At 38.1% G+C, this 16,811-nt stretch overlaps 1 protein-coding gene across 1 annotated transcript in view; it reads right to left on the bottom strand.

Moving 5' to 3' along the window:
- The window catches only part of Nav3 (neuron navigator 3), a gene marked incomplete at its 5' end in the record, with an annotated part of 238,763 nt that overhangs the window by 117,131 nt on the left and 104,821 nt on the right, over nt 1–16,811 (bottom strand). The window lies entirely within an intron of this gene.

Here is a 16,811-nt window from a genome sequence, read left to right as displayed (position 1 = left end):
AAATATTTAAAAGTAAAATATTTTATAAAAATGAATGCTTCATCTCACTCACTAAACCACCACACCCCAACAGCCATTTTTCTTTCGCATTATCGTCTCCAGGAAGCACCCTTCTGTCACACAGACTCTCCGGGGTTTGCCATACAACCTCGTCTGTACAGCACCCAGCAGAAGACACATATGGACACCAAAATCATCTTTAATGCTCCCTGAGGCTGTCAGTTTTCAGGAAGAACTCTGATTTCTAGAATTAGCTCATACATGTCAAAGTCTGTTACAAAATCAGCTCTCCTAGAAAATTTATGTATCTTGGCAGCTTAACAAAGAAATCCTCGATTTCAGTGAGATCAACAGAACCATTTTTAGAAAATCACTGCCAGACCTGAAGCTAATTTCCGCCTAATTCTACAACATCTGTAAGCCTCCTATAGAAATCTGGATTTGAATAAGCCCCCGAGGCCTAACAAATGGATGGTGATGCTTAAGGAAAATAAACACCAAACACCATTTGAAAGGAAAACCACAAGATAGCATGAAAGAGAATATGGGCTCCAGGCTTTAGAATACTTGACAGTTTTTTTTTAAACTTCACAGGCAAAAAAAAAAAAAAAAAAAAAAAAAAAAAAAAAAAGCAAAGTAATGGAAATCTTTACAAAATTGTTTTAGCATTGTGAATGATGGTCAGTGATACCCTTGGGGCTCTGATGCACAGATGACGACACACCCAATGTCATGAAAGGGAAACGTAGCAAAGGACAAAATGCAAAGTGGAACGAGACCACAAGTCAGCTGGAAAGGCTGCTGGAGAGGTGGAGAGATGACTTCTTCCAAGATTTTAAATTACAGCCAACTTCCAGTTTGCTCTCATTGATGACTACAGACAAAGTGGATGATCCTCAGCAGAGAGTAATCTTTTAAAACCACTCTGTTCGTTAACCTCTAACACCTCATTGGATACAAAACAGAAAAGGGTGCCGGGAAGGGAAGCAGCATCGACATGCCCCTAACAGCCTTTCCGAATGTCACTGAGATAAGAAAGTCACTGATAAGAAGGCTGTGTGCTGCCCGCGATGATCCAGAACTGAGCATTTGGAAGGATATATGTTGTCACTCAAAGCATTGCACGTATCTGATAATTAAATTTAATCTTATTTTCATTTGCATGATACTGGTTAGTGATAATAATCCCAGACTTTCTTACACTGTCAATAGAACGTCTAAGACTAGTAAATTAAGAACACATGGTTTATTAAAGTCCATGGTTACCGCAAAGGTAAATGGAGCTGCAGTGAATGTTTGCTTTGAGGTAATTCTGTTAGCAAACTCTTCTACAAGTTGTATTGAAAGTGAGCCAAGGACTATTTGAGTATTTTCCAGGCCTCATCTCCTGTAATCCTTCTTCAGTTCTGCCAAGGGCAAATGCTATTACACTACTTTTCAAAGAAAGAAAAAGGCTAGAGCCAAAAGTGAAATATCCTGCCCGATCTTGCCAAAAACTTACCAAGTGAGTAAGCGGGAAGATAGAATCAATTACCAGATTTTCAGATTTATGGTTTTGTTGTTATTGTCATTTTAAGAGCTAAAATATGTGTAGACATGGTTTTCTTGCACTTATGTGTGTGCATCACTTGCATGCCTTGTGACCATGGATGCTAGAAGATACTGATACTGGAGTCCCAGATGGTTGCAGCCTGTCATGTGGGAGCTAGGAATCTTATCTGGATCCTCTGATTGCCAGATCTCCTTTCCCTAAGCTTATGTTTATAATTTCCATGCCATCTGAACTATATAAGGAATTCACAAGATGTGGAACCCACTTTTGAATGACTGAAATACTTAAGAGCAGATCAGCAGTCTACATGTCTATTGGGTTGTATTTTACCCAATCTCTTATCTTAACTGGCTACTCTATTTTCTGTACTTACACAGCTTTATCGTCTTTCACTGGTATGTATGCAATTCTAAATAATTGGTTCTTGGATCTCTTCAAATGCTTCAGCCCTGACCTTTTCCCCAAGTGCCAATTTCTGTTTCAAACTGCCTGCCTGTCATTTCTGCCTGGATGTTCAGCCCACACACAATATGCCTTTTACTGACTTCATTTCTCTTCACAACCCATCCCTTCGACTAGATGTTCTGTTTCTGTCCATCATCTTTCACAGTCCTTTCGACAACGCAGACCCAGTAAAAATCATTAAAGTGAACTGCATCATTATTCACATAGTACTCATCTTCCCTTTTTTATTGACTGTACCTGTAGATCCCTTTGACTGTGACCCTGTCCCTGAATGTCTGCTCAATGCAATAGGAGCAGAAATGCCACTTGCTACATTTTTTAGTATCAGTGCAAGCTCCTGAACAATATTTTATTCATCCTCTGTCTCAAGAAGAGATAGCCCAAGAGCCCCATCTCTCTGGGTCTTAAAATGACAGGACAAGTAAAGTCAGACTGTAGGAGCTCACTCACAGCTGTGCTATGTATCACAAACCCAGCACAGATGCTTGGTAGTGGAAGGCATTGGCACTTGGAGAGAACTAGTTGTCATGTTGAAAGTGTAAATATTTTTTATGCTCACTTTAATATAAAATCTGTTATAGTGACCTCTATACTTGAATCCTCTGTACCATTATTATTCTTAGAGTATATCTTTATGATTTTGGTTGTTACACAAATATTTCTTTCCACACAATATTGGTGTTCAAATCCACCACTGAACTATATCCCTATCCCTCTTTTTACTTTTTATTTTGAGACATAGTCTCATAATGTTCTTATGAAGTGGCTTAAGTTTTCCTTGTAGCCCGGGCAGGCCCAGAACTTGCCATTCTCCTTTGTCAGACTCCAAAGTAGTTCATAATAGATTATGGGCTCTTACCACCAAGCCAAGCCAAACACATTTATAATGCATTTCTTTTCTGTAGTTTCTTGCTGATCAAGGTGATTCTTTCTGAAGACACATTGGGTTATTTTCTCCTATTCAGACAACATATATGATTTCTCAAGTGATCAAATAATGGAACAAAAACTATTAAATTTCTAAAATGCTCTCAGAAAAATAAATTGTCATCAGCTGGAGTCGTCCACTTCTGAGCTGAGTCCTTCTGCATCAAGTAACACAATTGAGACAATCTCCAACAGGCACAAACACAGGCAAACTTAATCTAGACAATCCCTCATTAAGACCCCCTCCCAGGTGACTGCAGACTATGCCAAGTTGACAGTCAAAAGTAGCTGTCACATCAGACAACCACTGTATGACTGAGCTATAGCCACATCCCTTCCATTTGAAAGATTTTTTAAAAATGTTTTCTCTAGTCACTTTCAAGCATGAAGAAGCAGAGTTAATGAAACATTAAATGTACTTGGAGTATCAGTTTTGCTAGACAAACAAATAAAAAGATAAGTTTGGTTGAAAAGGAGGACTACCTAAAAAGGAGTTAAAATGATTTCTTTTGATGGATTATGGTCTCTAACCTTCACAAAGAAGAAAATGGACAAACAGCAAGGGTGTCAATTTGTGACAAGTTAATCACGAATGGTTTGTACCTATTGTTTTAAAATGCTATAATTTTAGGATGATACAGACATTAACTTGGAAGAGGAGTAATAGTTATTAGAGAGTGTGGAAGTCAAACGCTTTTAAATACAGAGAGTCACGTAGTATTAATGACAAATTATAGGGTGTGACTATGAGGATAAGGTGTCATGATCCTCTGCAGCTAGGCTTGCTGTGTGAATACCAACATCTAACAAATTATGACTAAGTAGACCTAGAAGTCGAGCAATGATTGGGAGTTCAAAGTTTGGATAATACAGGAAGTAGGACTGAAGGTTCTTGGAATGACCACATTAAGTGTAAGGAACTGTGGAATTGAACTCTAGGATACATAAAAGAAGGGTGCTTGGTTATAGGAAGATATGGAAAATGGAGTTTATGTGTGTTGCACATATATATATACACATGTTGTACATATATATGTTGTATATATATGTATGTACATATTTATATATATATATATATGTGTGTGTGTCTGTGTACATACACACACATCAATGGCAGTACACATGGGGGTAAGTGCATGTGTACCTGTGTGCTCATGAATGTGGAGAGAAGGGTTGACCTCAGGTATCTTCTTCCATCACTCTGTCTATATAGACACAGGTTCTCTCACTAGAGATCTCTGATTCAAATGATAGTCTAGCTAGCCAGCTTGCTCAGGGGATCACTTGTCCCTGTGTCCAGAGTTCTGCGATGACAACAGGTGTGCCACACTCATTGGCATTTATACAAGTTCTTGGGACCTAAAGTCTCCTGTTTATCATTGCATGGTAACTGCTTTGCCCACTGAGCCATATTTTCAGCCCCAAAATGTGTCTAGTATAGAATCAGAACATCCAAAGATCAAGTCACTACCCTAAAGTTAGAATTTACCAGAAAAGTCTAAAGGGCAAGTTCCTTTGAACAGATGTGTATAGGTATTTGTAAAAGAGGTCATAATTACACTGTTATTGACATGGAACAATTGATGGAAGATTATCTTTGTGGTGTGGGCAGAGGTAGAAGTATATGTGTTGATTACAAAGAAAAAGCAAGGCGATGGTGGAAGACTCAGAATGGAGGCCTTCTGATGTCATGGAGGATCATTAGGGGCACTAGGTCCCTCTCTCAAAAGGAGGAGAAGCCGGGCGGTGGTGGTGCACGCCTTTAATCCCAGCACTCGGAAGGCAGAGCCAGGCGGATCTCTGTGAGTTCGAGGCCAGCCTGGGCTACCAAGTGAGTTCCAGGAAAGGCTCAAAGCTACACAGAGAAACCCTGTCTCAAAAAAAAAAAAAAAAAAAAAGGAGGAGAAACACGATTTCATTTGCACACAGAAGCAATAGCATAGAAAGCACTTTCCACAAGTATTTCTCCTATTTCTAATCCACGTGTCCAGTGAGGTTTCCAATGAGGTAAACAGGCTTACTTTGAGGTTTCAAAAGAGAAGGATGCAAGACACAAAGGCAAATAATGATGCCGTTCAGGAGAATAACAAGATGGACAGCTGATTTGGCTGAGAGGAGCATCAATAGAAAAGAGCGTGTCTCTGGCTCCCACCCACGTTCACAGTGAGGCAGTCACCACCTTGGCATTCTCAAGCTATGCTGAGCACAGAGATCTACACTAGGTAGGCCATGTGTCCTGAGATACTGAACTGCCATGCTCACTATCTGTGCCTGTGCAAGAATAAAAAAAAAAAAAAAAACCAACAAAACTTGAGAGTCTTCTCCTTAGTAAAGAATATTGCATGAGTCTGAAAAAAAAATCAATGTTGCTTTTTCCTATTATAATGGTACAATAGTTCATGAAATCTCAGAGACATTACTGCAAGGTAATTAAATATTTCACATAAAACAGCAAAGATTCATATAGCCTAATATGTTTATCTCTTAAAACATAAAATTCCAACTCTCTACTTATTGTCATTTTAGCTTTGCTTCTCATATCTGTTAGCTTGCCATGTGAATACAATCTCTAAAAGCCACTACACTCCAGTTTGTGATTCCTACAGCCTGTTGATGGGATTTTGAATTAGTCTATCTGATCTCATCATGCACATATACCAAACTAAATGAAGACATAAAACAAACAAGTTTGAGATATTTCGATGAGGCTGACAATACCTGGAGTAAATACCTTCCTGATTAATCCCACTCAGTAAGCTGCACTCATCCCTGGTTTCTATGAAACATAGCATCATATTGGAAGAGGAGTCCAGGGTCCCCTATGACCAGTAGAATATCTGAACACTACTATCTCACCATGAATAATTGGTCTGATATCTTGGCAAAACTCCAAAGCAGCAACCAATCAAGAACTATGATCTATTTTCGAAAGAAACTAAACTATCAAGAGAAAGAGTAAGATGTGAACATCATAATCAATACTGACACCCACTGAGTTAATGAGGTGCTGTCATTACAATAACAATGAAAGAAAAATGTGGAGAAAAGAAACTCTCCAGGCTGTGGTGATTAAGCTTTTAATCTCGAGAACATTTATGCAGGTGAAATTTATTTTAAAAGCATGCCTCAAAATAGAAAACACTGAAAAGTTAATTTAAGATTCACTCTCTGTATCACACAGACAACTTAATCTTACAAAAGGGTTCTATTGATCCTCAGAAACCAAAGATGCCTGCTGCTCCTGCAGCTTCTGAGGAGACATTACACTCTAGTTTTCTAATTTCTACTGGCTGGCCTGTGTACGCCTTTATATTTTATAGCTCAACTCACATTATGCAAATATCTATGAGAAAAGTATTTGTCCCTGTGGATATGATATGACATTCTATTGCCATAAGAATGGGTGGGGACAAGGGGCAGGCTCATGAGGCACTAAAGTGTTATGATAAATGATTTTGCCCTCTGTGTTTTAGTTGCCTCATTGAAAACTGCAGAATAAAGTACCTTGTATTATGATCAAAAAGCACTTGGCGCAGTATCTGTCATACAGTTAAACAAAAGTCAACATCCTTTTCCTTTGCTGTACTATGTAGAGAAGAGAGTAGCCATCCCACAGGCCTGGGGCTGATGGACCCTCCATTTGGTACCCAGGATGACCTGTTCTCTCCTCCAGTGTTCTTACTGTGGCTCATTCTCTTCCACATGGTAGGATCAGCAAGCACTCTTGGGATTCCTACTCATTCCCCAAGTAAAGGAACCTCACGTTCTTATTTTCATTCTTATTCATAAGGAGTTTAAAATATATTAATTCTGGATAATACTTTCTTCTATGCATAAAGGCAGAACTATGCCTTTTTGTAATACACATTCAGTGTACTATCTTGTATATTTGTGCTTATTTTTTAATGCACGGGTGATTGATCCCAGGCTCCTGAGCATGCTAAGCAAAAGATCTATTGCTGATTTACATTCCCAGCTCCAAACATAACTATTCATTGTAAACTCCTATGAAAGTAGATTTGAGATCATTCACGAAGACACCATCAATATCAAATAACAAAATGTACTGCCTAGTTTTTCTGATGAAACATTTTCAGCTACAACAGACAGATCAATGGTAGACTAATAAAAGTTCAGAGACTGCCTCTCATCAACAAGACCTCAACAACGACAACATCGATAGACATGCTACTAAGGAGAGGGGGGGATCTCACAGTTCCCATCCCTAGACAAAGGACTACAAGCAACTAATGTCTGCCAAGAGACACAGAATTATTCTCTCCCTGGGATGAACACCCTAATTGGGTAGCCAATACAAAGTGGCTAGCCCTGACATCGTATTCACATAGGCAACACTAAACGGACCCAGAATTACACACACACACACACACATACACACACACACACACACACACACACACACACACACATACACATACACACACACACAAGCCATCAGTTTTAGAGAGAGTTGGGCATGGGAGAGGTTGGAGGAAGGAGAGAGAAGAGGAGAGTGATGTAATTATAATTTATTTAATTTTAAAAAGAAAAAACCCTATAGAGTATAGCTATATCAGGCTTTGTTTTAAAAACACATTTATATGGCCATTGAGAACAGTGGGATAATTCTACAGAGGCAGTTCTAAGCAACTAAAGTATAACTCTAAATCCTTGCATGTAAGTATGTGACACTGCATTTTAATTTAAAAAAAAAATAGACATGTGAGGATCTTGTGCTAGCCCACCCTTGTGTTGAATGTAAGACTGGATGAATGAATCAACCCTGCATGCTGAGACAGAACTAGGTGCAGAAGGACACTTCCAACAGCAAATCATATTCACAGCTGGGGGTTGTGAGAGACAGTTTCATTCTACAGTAATTCCTGAATGCTGCATGAACACAGGAGTATGTTATCATTGGAAGGGTATTTTCTTGATCTATTTACAGAACCAGCATTATGATGGATAAAGGCTGGCAAAAAAAATACTGATTAGGCATAGGATCAAACATGTTTAAATTTAATTTAACTTTTCTAAATACTACTTCTCTGCTGCTAGTATAGTATAGCTGAGCAGTCATAAGATAGCCACTACTATAGACATTTTCTGGGTTATTGGAAATCTGTGAGCAGTGGGTTTGGTGTAGCTCTGTTTATCTGTTCTTATGTGTGAGACAAGATCTGGCTTTGCAATAGATGAAAGGAAAGAATGAGATATAATTCTCACACTTTTAACTTGATTTCTAACAAAAATCAAGCCTGATACAGGGCTCTATGAGCAAGAATGCCATAGCACACATATACTGAAGTCCTTACAACTAGTCCCTCAGAATGTGACCTCTTTATAGACATACTCAAACTAAAGTGAGCACATGGCTTAATCCAATAGGATAGGTGCCTACATAAGACTTGGATATGGATATACAGAGGAAGACAATCTGAAGAGGTAGCTAAAAGTCTGGAACAGATAGATCCTTCCTCTCTAGGGAAAAGGAATACTGCTCATACCTGGTTTACTACTCTTATAGCTCAAGCCTATTATCTCCATACTTGGGAGGCTCAGACAAGAACATGAGGAGTTTGAAGCCAGCCAGGGCTAAACATCTTTCTTTCTTTCTTTCTTTCTTTCTTTCTTTCTTTCTTTCTTTCTTTCTTTCTTTCTTTCTTCCTTCCTTCTGTCCTTCCTTCCTTCCTTCCTTCCTTCCTTCCTTCCTTCCTTCCTTCCTTCCTTCCCTCCCTCCCTCCCTCCCTCCCTCCCTGCTTTCTTTCTTTCTTTCTTTCTTTCTTTCTTTCTTTCTTTCTTTCTTTCTTTCTTTCTTTCTTTCCTTTCTTCCTTCAATTATCTCTTATTGGAGGCTAACAATGCTTCAGAAACCCTGTGGTATGGACTAAGAATCTAAAGTCACAGAATATAGAATACTTTCAGTATAAGGTAGAATATTAGATACTATAAGTTTAGTTACTATAAAGGCTGCACATAGTTGAACGGGATTACAGAAAAAGAAATGCATGCTTTGTGACAGGAACTGTATCTGATTTGGGGGGTCAAAGAAGAACTGGAGATACTTCTTATTCTTGGGAAGTCATGGAGTTCTGGAAGAGACAGGTGTATACAGATCCTCAAATAAGATAGTAAATCATGTAACTGATACAGCACAGAAAAGAGACACTGCCAGTTCACAGAAGAGACAACATCCATGGTGAGTCTTTGAAGAAGAATAAATTGTGAAAGATGACATCCAAGGTTGACTATGAGATTCCAGACATAAGCAAAGATGCAGACTAACAAGGAATGTGTTCTGATGTGTCCAGGGACTGCAACATATATCTGGTATTTGAAAAGAGTAAACTGAGGCCAGACAAGACAAGAGATAAGGAAAATCCATGGACTGAAAGCCAGATTGGGGGGAAGGGGACGGTGAGTAGAGAAGTGTTGGTAATTCTGCAGTCTAAGCATGTTAACATGTAAAGAAGGACTCACAGTTAAGATGCTCATTTGGACTTGGTGATGGGCTCAGGATATGCAGAAGGTCTGGCCTTCTCAATCCAGGTTTCCATTAAGGACCTTGAAGAAGTGTGCTCCCGACTCAATGGATTTAAGCCTTGAATCATGGAGGACTGGGAGTATATTGTGGTAATTAAGGAACATTAAGCCTACTCTCTGTACATACTACAGCCAAGCTAAGAAGGACAGAGAGGTAGGGTGCTGATAAGTGCACCATACCTAAATTCAAAGATAATTATGGGCTTGCCAGTTTGCAAGTCATTCATGTGATTTTGTCTTAAGAAAAATATGATTTTAGGTCTCTATCTGAAGAAGCCTATAACTATTTCTAGTCAATAATAGTTCATTCACTTGGCCATAAATATCAGGCTAAAAGAGGTAAATAATTTATAAACAGCAAGTATCCTTGATAGAACAAGAATCCAGGCATCTCTACTCTAAACCCCCCTTTAATAAATTAATCTATGACAAATCCTACCTCCAAAAGCTGCACATTCCTTAAATATGTACCAATGACAGACATTTAAGAGCTTGAAGCTAGGCTTGGAGGCACAGTCTATAATACCAGGACTCAGGAAACTAGGGCAGGAAAGTGGCTATATATGTATATATATATAAAGCTTGAGGATATACTTGAGTGGATATCAAGACCCTCTTTCCAAAATCAAAACAAAACAAACACTAAACATAAATTAAAATGTCCTTATGCTTAACCATGTATTTGAGGGTATATACAGGGTAAAGTCTTGACTCTACACACACACACACACACACACACACACACACACACACACACACACACACACACAAAACCTGTTGCTTGAATTATAGGTTCCAAATAGCAGAGATTCTTACTGCTTATGTAAACTTGAAGTATACTGTGGTCAACTCTCAACCATGCTGCCCATGAGAGACATTAAAGGTATTTTTGTGTTTCTCTTGGTAGGATTCTCAGAGGTTGTTATAAAAGTCCCCAGAAGAGCCTAACCAGGATCTCTGGATCCTTGGTGAAGGTGTAATTGCTGGTAAGAAAATGTCTCCACTTCTACCAACTGTCTGATGTGCCACAGTCAAGGCCATGCTCAGCAGAACTGAAACCATGGAAACATGATGATCTAGAGCCGCCAAACCTGTGAGATAATTTAATTTCCTTATTCTTGAAAAAATAAATTACATAGGCATTTCATTACTATAAAAAAGGACAATCAACCCATATATTGTCTGTCTGTCTGTCTGTCTGCCTGTCTGTATGTCTGTATGTATGTACATCTAAACTATGTAACTAGGGACAGTGGACAAGCCCGAGAGATGTGTTAAAGCAACAACCTTGGTTGTCCTTAGGATGGGGAGAATATGGGTAATTTTTATACTTTCTTTTGAACTTTTATAAATGCTAATTTTCTTTCATTCTCACATGGAAATTTTATAAGAACAAACCCACCGACTTCCCTCAGAAAAATAAGCCCTCCTCTTTAATGAAAACGCTTTCATTTACAATTTATCTGGAAAGCCATATGGGAGTTCTGTGAACGCTGACAATAAAAACAGCGGCTTACTGCAAATAACCTCAACCGTTTCCAACACAAATTAAGTCAAGCAACGATACAAATGGAGGACATAGGACACCAATAAATAAATCGTGGCCACCCGCTCTGTGAAGCCACAGTGAGGACACCACAGGCTTTATCAGGTACTAGCCAGAAGCCCTCAGTTTAATGACCCCAGGTTGGTGTCTCACCCCATTAGTTAGACCATTAAAAAAAGGAATTCACCCCCTCCTCGGTTCTTGAAAGAAAAAAAAGTTTCATGTATTCATGGAACTTATTAAATAAAATTATACAATTAAATTACCCAACACAATCACTCCGGTTTTATTGCGTTTCATTTGAAAAATTCCTGTGGTATTAAAGGTCCAAGTTGATTTCCAGTCTTGTAAGTTCTCTGTAACTAGTTTTCTTTATATGCAAGAGGCACACTTGCCCTCCTCACTTTTATGCTGCTTCTTTGAACCCTTCAGAGATATTTCCACAAGCACTCAATGTCAAGGTCATAACAGTTCTAAATGCATAGGCACAGCAGCATAAATCTGCAATCCCAGTGCTATGGCATCCAAACCAGGAAGACTGGAAGTTTGAGGCTAGCTCAGGCATTCTAGGCAAAACTTGTCTCAAAACAAATCACCAATATTATGACAAAGAACAAAAACCTGTAGCATGAATCTTAAAAGTTCTTATTAATAAGAATGAACCTGGGGCCAGTTATTGAATTGAATGCTGGAAGGTCAGAGAGACAGAACAAGCCACAGCTAACCTCACCTGGCCAACTTCTCAGCTGGTCTTGTTTCCTCCGACTGGAAGCTTCCGTGTCCTTATCCAAATGGCTCTCAGCTGAACTGTGCTCCAAAGCCTCAATGCTTAACCAGCCAAATGCTTAACCAGGCCAAATGCTTCTAGTTCCTGGTCCTCAGGCCTTATATATCTTTCTGCCTTCTACCACCACTCTCTAGGATTAAAGGCTCGCTTTCTGGGATTAAAGGCGTGTGTCACCATGCCTGGCCGTTTCCAATGTGGCCTTGAAGTCACAGAGATCCAGAGGGGTTTCTGTCTCTGGAATGCTAGGATTAAAGGCGTGAGTGCCACCATTTTCTAGCCTCTGTATCTAGTGGCTGTCTGTTCTCTGACCCCGGATAAATTTATTAGGGTGCACAATATTTTGGGGAACACAATACCACCACAAAAACCTGTAACTTGTTTTACTGGCATCAGTAGGGTAGCTATCTCTTAGACCAATGGCTCTCAACCTTCCTAGTTGTGTGACCCTTTAATAATTACAGTTCCTCATGTTGTGGTGACCCTCAACTATAAAATTATTTTCATTGCTACTTCATAACTGTAATTTTCTACTGTTATGAATCATAATATAAATATCTGAGTTTTCTGATGATCTCAGGTGACCCCTGTGAAAGGGCCATTCAATCTCAAAGGGCTCATGACCCACAGGTTAGAACCACTGCCTTGGACACTCCAGAACAAGCAAAAATGCTCCTGTGTTTTTACATCTATTGACAGTTTGCAGTGGATGTAGAATATATCCACATACTGAGTTAACTCACATTTTTTTTTTCTCCTTGGGAGCTGAACTGAAAAGTCTACTTAAATTCTAAGTAGATGTATTTAGAATATCAGGAAAAGTCTTCATGAAAATCAGAAGTTGTCATTAAGACATTTATGAAAGTCTTGATCTAATTTATTATTTTAAATAAAAGTAAAAACACAGGAACTGGGTTCAAAAATTAATCCTCATGGTTTATTAACAAATTCATAGACAAATTACTTGACCTAGGAGCTCTTCTGTAGTAACAGTTACTCCTATTACAATTAATATTTAGTGTTACTAAAAGGTAATAATAAAAGTCATCGAGGGGCTTTTGCAAGATAAAATAATGTATTTAAATAATATAACACATTTGCAGTACAAACCGGGTCTTCCGTGCTATTTTTATTATAACAACCTTGACTCCTATCTTTCCTCTAGTCTCATCATTACCATTTTCCAAAGGTTCAACAATAAATCACATTATAAACACACAGTGGAGAATTTCATATAAACTAGTACTAAGACTGTGACTTTCATTGGGAAAAACAATTATAAAAAGATAAAGTTATGTTTTGCCTACTATTAATAGCAAGACAATTCTGAGACAGATTTCACTATTTACTTCAGGAGACCTTAAAATGAGCATAGAACAGAGTCTGGTCTCTAATTCATAACATTCCTCCTCACCCTCCAAAATTCCAAAATGCCAGAATTATAATCACACATGCAGTACCACCCTGACTCAAACTGATCTTTTAAGATTTTATTGATTTCCTATACGTACTTTGCCTGCCAAACAGGTCTTTCAAAGAAGTCATGTAGCATTTATAACACTTGTAATGTTTGTTCTTTTATTCTGAAGGACACTGAAGGAAATTCCAATTAAAGCATGTCTATAACCCGAGATGGTTGTACTCTCAGAGAATGCTTTGCATCAATAGTATTTAAGATTTTCAGAATTCTCATTCCAGTCCTCCTTCTAAAGTCAAGACTTTCAAGCACAGTCTCTCAGTCCATGTGTGGTATGATGTAACTCCAGAAAGAGTTATGCCTCACATGACATTTATGTATTTATTCACCATGGGACCATCCAGCTTTAGTAATTAGGTGAGGGGAAGTTCAGCATCAGCACATAAACTTGAGATGTGGGCAGAGTACCAAAGGGTGGATAAAATGATATCAAAGATAGTTTTTATATGTCCTTAGTATTTTTCATTTAACTCCCTTTATTTAGAGCTAAGATCTATGAGCAAAAAGACAGGCCATTAGATTATAAAATGAAGTAATGACATTTACTTTATTTTCACCTCAGCCTATTACTTTTTTATTTGCTTTTAATGACTATTGAAAGCTAATGAGCTAATGAAGTAAATACTTAAGGTATGGGACTATCTATACTGATTTTGTGATTAAGCTAGAGCAAACCAACATGGAATAGAATGAGTCATTATAGTGTACACAAACTGAAGGCAAACATAATCAACCTGACCCATACAATATTTGCTTGCCATCTTAGGAGAAATGTGTGGCTTTTTTTTTTCCTGTACAGAGTAGATATGGGAAAAGCCAAGGCTTCCCACTCTCATGCATGTTTTCTCACACAATTCATTACAATGTTCTGGGCTTCTCTTTGTAATGGCAATGCTGTGCACATTACTATCAATGGTAGATTTAGACACTCAGTGTGACTAGACACTTCTTTCTTCACTGTATGAAGAACAGCTATTTCATTTCCATCCTTTAGACATGCCCATGGACTTCTAAACTCCTACTGTATTTTAGAATCATTTGTCTCATGGTTTATCATCATTTTGTACTTCACCTCAATCTCAATTCAGCTTATACCTGATCTTCGTGTGTGTGTGTGTGTGTGTGTGTGTGTGTGTGTGTGTGTGTGTGTGTGTGTGTTGGCATATGCCTGTAATTTCAATAACTCAGACTGGCCGAGAAAGGCTAAGGGAGTCCAAAGTTAGACTATATTCCAAGACCCTATCTCAAAAGCCAACCAACCAACTACACAAACACAACAAGAGCATATCTTTTTAGATTCAATCAGCAAGTTGTCAGTTCTGGGAAAATGTACTTTTTCTACTCTTCTACACAAGCCACTGTGTCAGGCATCAGAATGCATGTCCACTCTTGAATTTACTATAAACTAATTGTTTCCTGTGTTAACTGCCTAACCTTTAAGTTATGTAAAGAATCCTTAGTACAAAAAAGAATAAAGTGCAAACATCCAGATTTAAGATTTTATGCTTTATATTCTTAAAACAAGGTATAGAAAAGTTATTAACTCACATTGCTGCCCTTGTAAAGGAACTGCATATAAAATGTACATTAAAAATGTTTTAAAATTCACTAAGTAGAGGATATCTCAAGTCGAATGCCCAAAAGATTGAAATAAACATTTCAACAAAGAAGCCATATATCTATTAAAAATACTTATAAGAGAAACATGGATTATCAAATATTGCTGACAGGAATGACACTATGCGGCAATTTGGAAGACAGGAAATTATTTAGAAAGTTAAGCAAATTTATCATGAGACCTAGACACTAAATATCTAAGTTTCGATCAGGGAGAAATAAAACACATACCCCAACCCAGATTTACCCATGAATGTTTATAGCAGCATTATTCTAAATAGTTGGAGTATGGGAATAATTAAATTGTCCACCAACTTGTGAATGAATAACACACTACACCATCAATATTCATTTCATGGTATATCACTCGGCAATAAAGAATAAACTAATGAGATCTACTACATGCCTGAGCCTCATACTACATAGCACACTTAGTGAAAGAAACAACAGGCTGAAGACTATGGCCTGTAGGAATCCATTCATGTAAAGTACACAGGAAAGGCAATTCTGTAGATGAAGGCACAAGTGTAGTTGACTATGATTGAGTATCTGAGTAGAGACTGGCAATGGACATTAGGGACCTTTCTGAGGTAAAGGAATGCTCTATAATAGGCTATGGGCAGTGTTTGTGTGTATTTACTAGAAGTTGCTAAAGTGTACATTGAAATTGGGTAATTTTTGTTACATAACTTTGATCTCAATGAAGTTGATATCATTTTAACTAAGTTTTCAATATCTCTCTAGAAAGGTTTTTATCTTTCATATTTTCATTAATGTTCAGCCATAATTATAAATTCCAACTGATTGCTCAGTACTCTAACCTCAAGTTCAGTAGCAGTTGAGTTTCCATAGAGGGACAGAATTAAAAATTCCAGGTATTTCCCTAATCTTCTATACTGATGTTAACAGCACCTTTTGTATTTCAGAGGGAGTTACTTCTTTTTAAAAGACAGGCTAAGGGAGTCCACGATTAAGCTAGGTTACAGACAACTACACCCTGCTTGTCTGTAGAAAGTTCTACAACAAAATACCACAGACTTCGTGGCTTAGAAACAGCATCAATTTGTTTCTCAGTGGGAGAAGCTGGGAAACCAAAACTCTTTGAGCCAGCAGATATGGTGTCTGGTGAGGTACTGCTTCTTGTCACAGACAGAGATTGATTGATTGATTGATTGATTTGTTTGTTTGTTTGTTTATTTGGTTAGTTAGTTACTTAGAACTTCACATTGAAAGGGATAGTTAGCTCTCTGGATATCTAGTTCAGTGGATCTCAGCCTTATAATGCTGTGACCCTTTAATACAGTTCCTCATGTTGTAATGATCCACAGCCATAAAATTATTATGTTGCTACTTCATAACTGTAATTTTGCTACTGTTATGAATCATAATGTATTTACATTATAATTTACATTATAATCATAATTTACATTACATCTGATATGCAGGATACCAAAGGGGCCGAAACCCATAGGTTGTGAACTGCTGCCCTAGTGTGTCCAGGAATTCATTATGCAAGCTCAGGTTCTTGCATATCTATCTATGATGGTTAATTATTACTGTCAATCTGACTGGATTAAGGAGCAAGGCATTATGAAGCACACTTCTGGATATGCCTCTGGGGGCTTTTCCACAGGAACTTAGATCCTCAGAGCTCTGACCTTACGCATGAATTAATTCTTTTGTGCATTTATAGGATGCCATTACTAGGCACTTGTGAAAAGGAGACAATGGGGCTTCTTAAAGAATACAACTAGGGGATGGGAGGCATGTCTTTCAGTCCTGGTCCTCTCCTCTGCTGCTGCTGTTTCTTTCTGGGCGTAATAAACTGCTCTGCTATGCCTTTCCTGCCAAGACAGAAGGGACACTCTGAACCCATAAACCAAAATAAATCTTTCCTCTG

The sequence above is a fragment of the Peromyscus eremicus genome, chromosome 18, assembly GCF_949786415.1.
Source record: "Peromyscus eremicus chromosome 18, PerEre_H2_v1, whole genome shotgun sequence".
In the NCBI taxonomy this organism is placed as follows: Eukaryota; Metazoa; Chordata; class Mammalia; order Rodentia; family Cricetidae; genus Peromyscus; species Peromyscus eremicus.
This window is presented reverse-complemented; position numbering and strand designations above follow the sequence as displayed.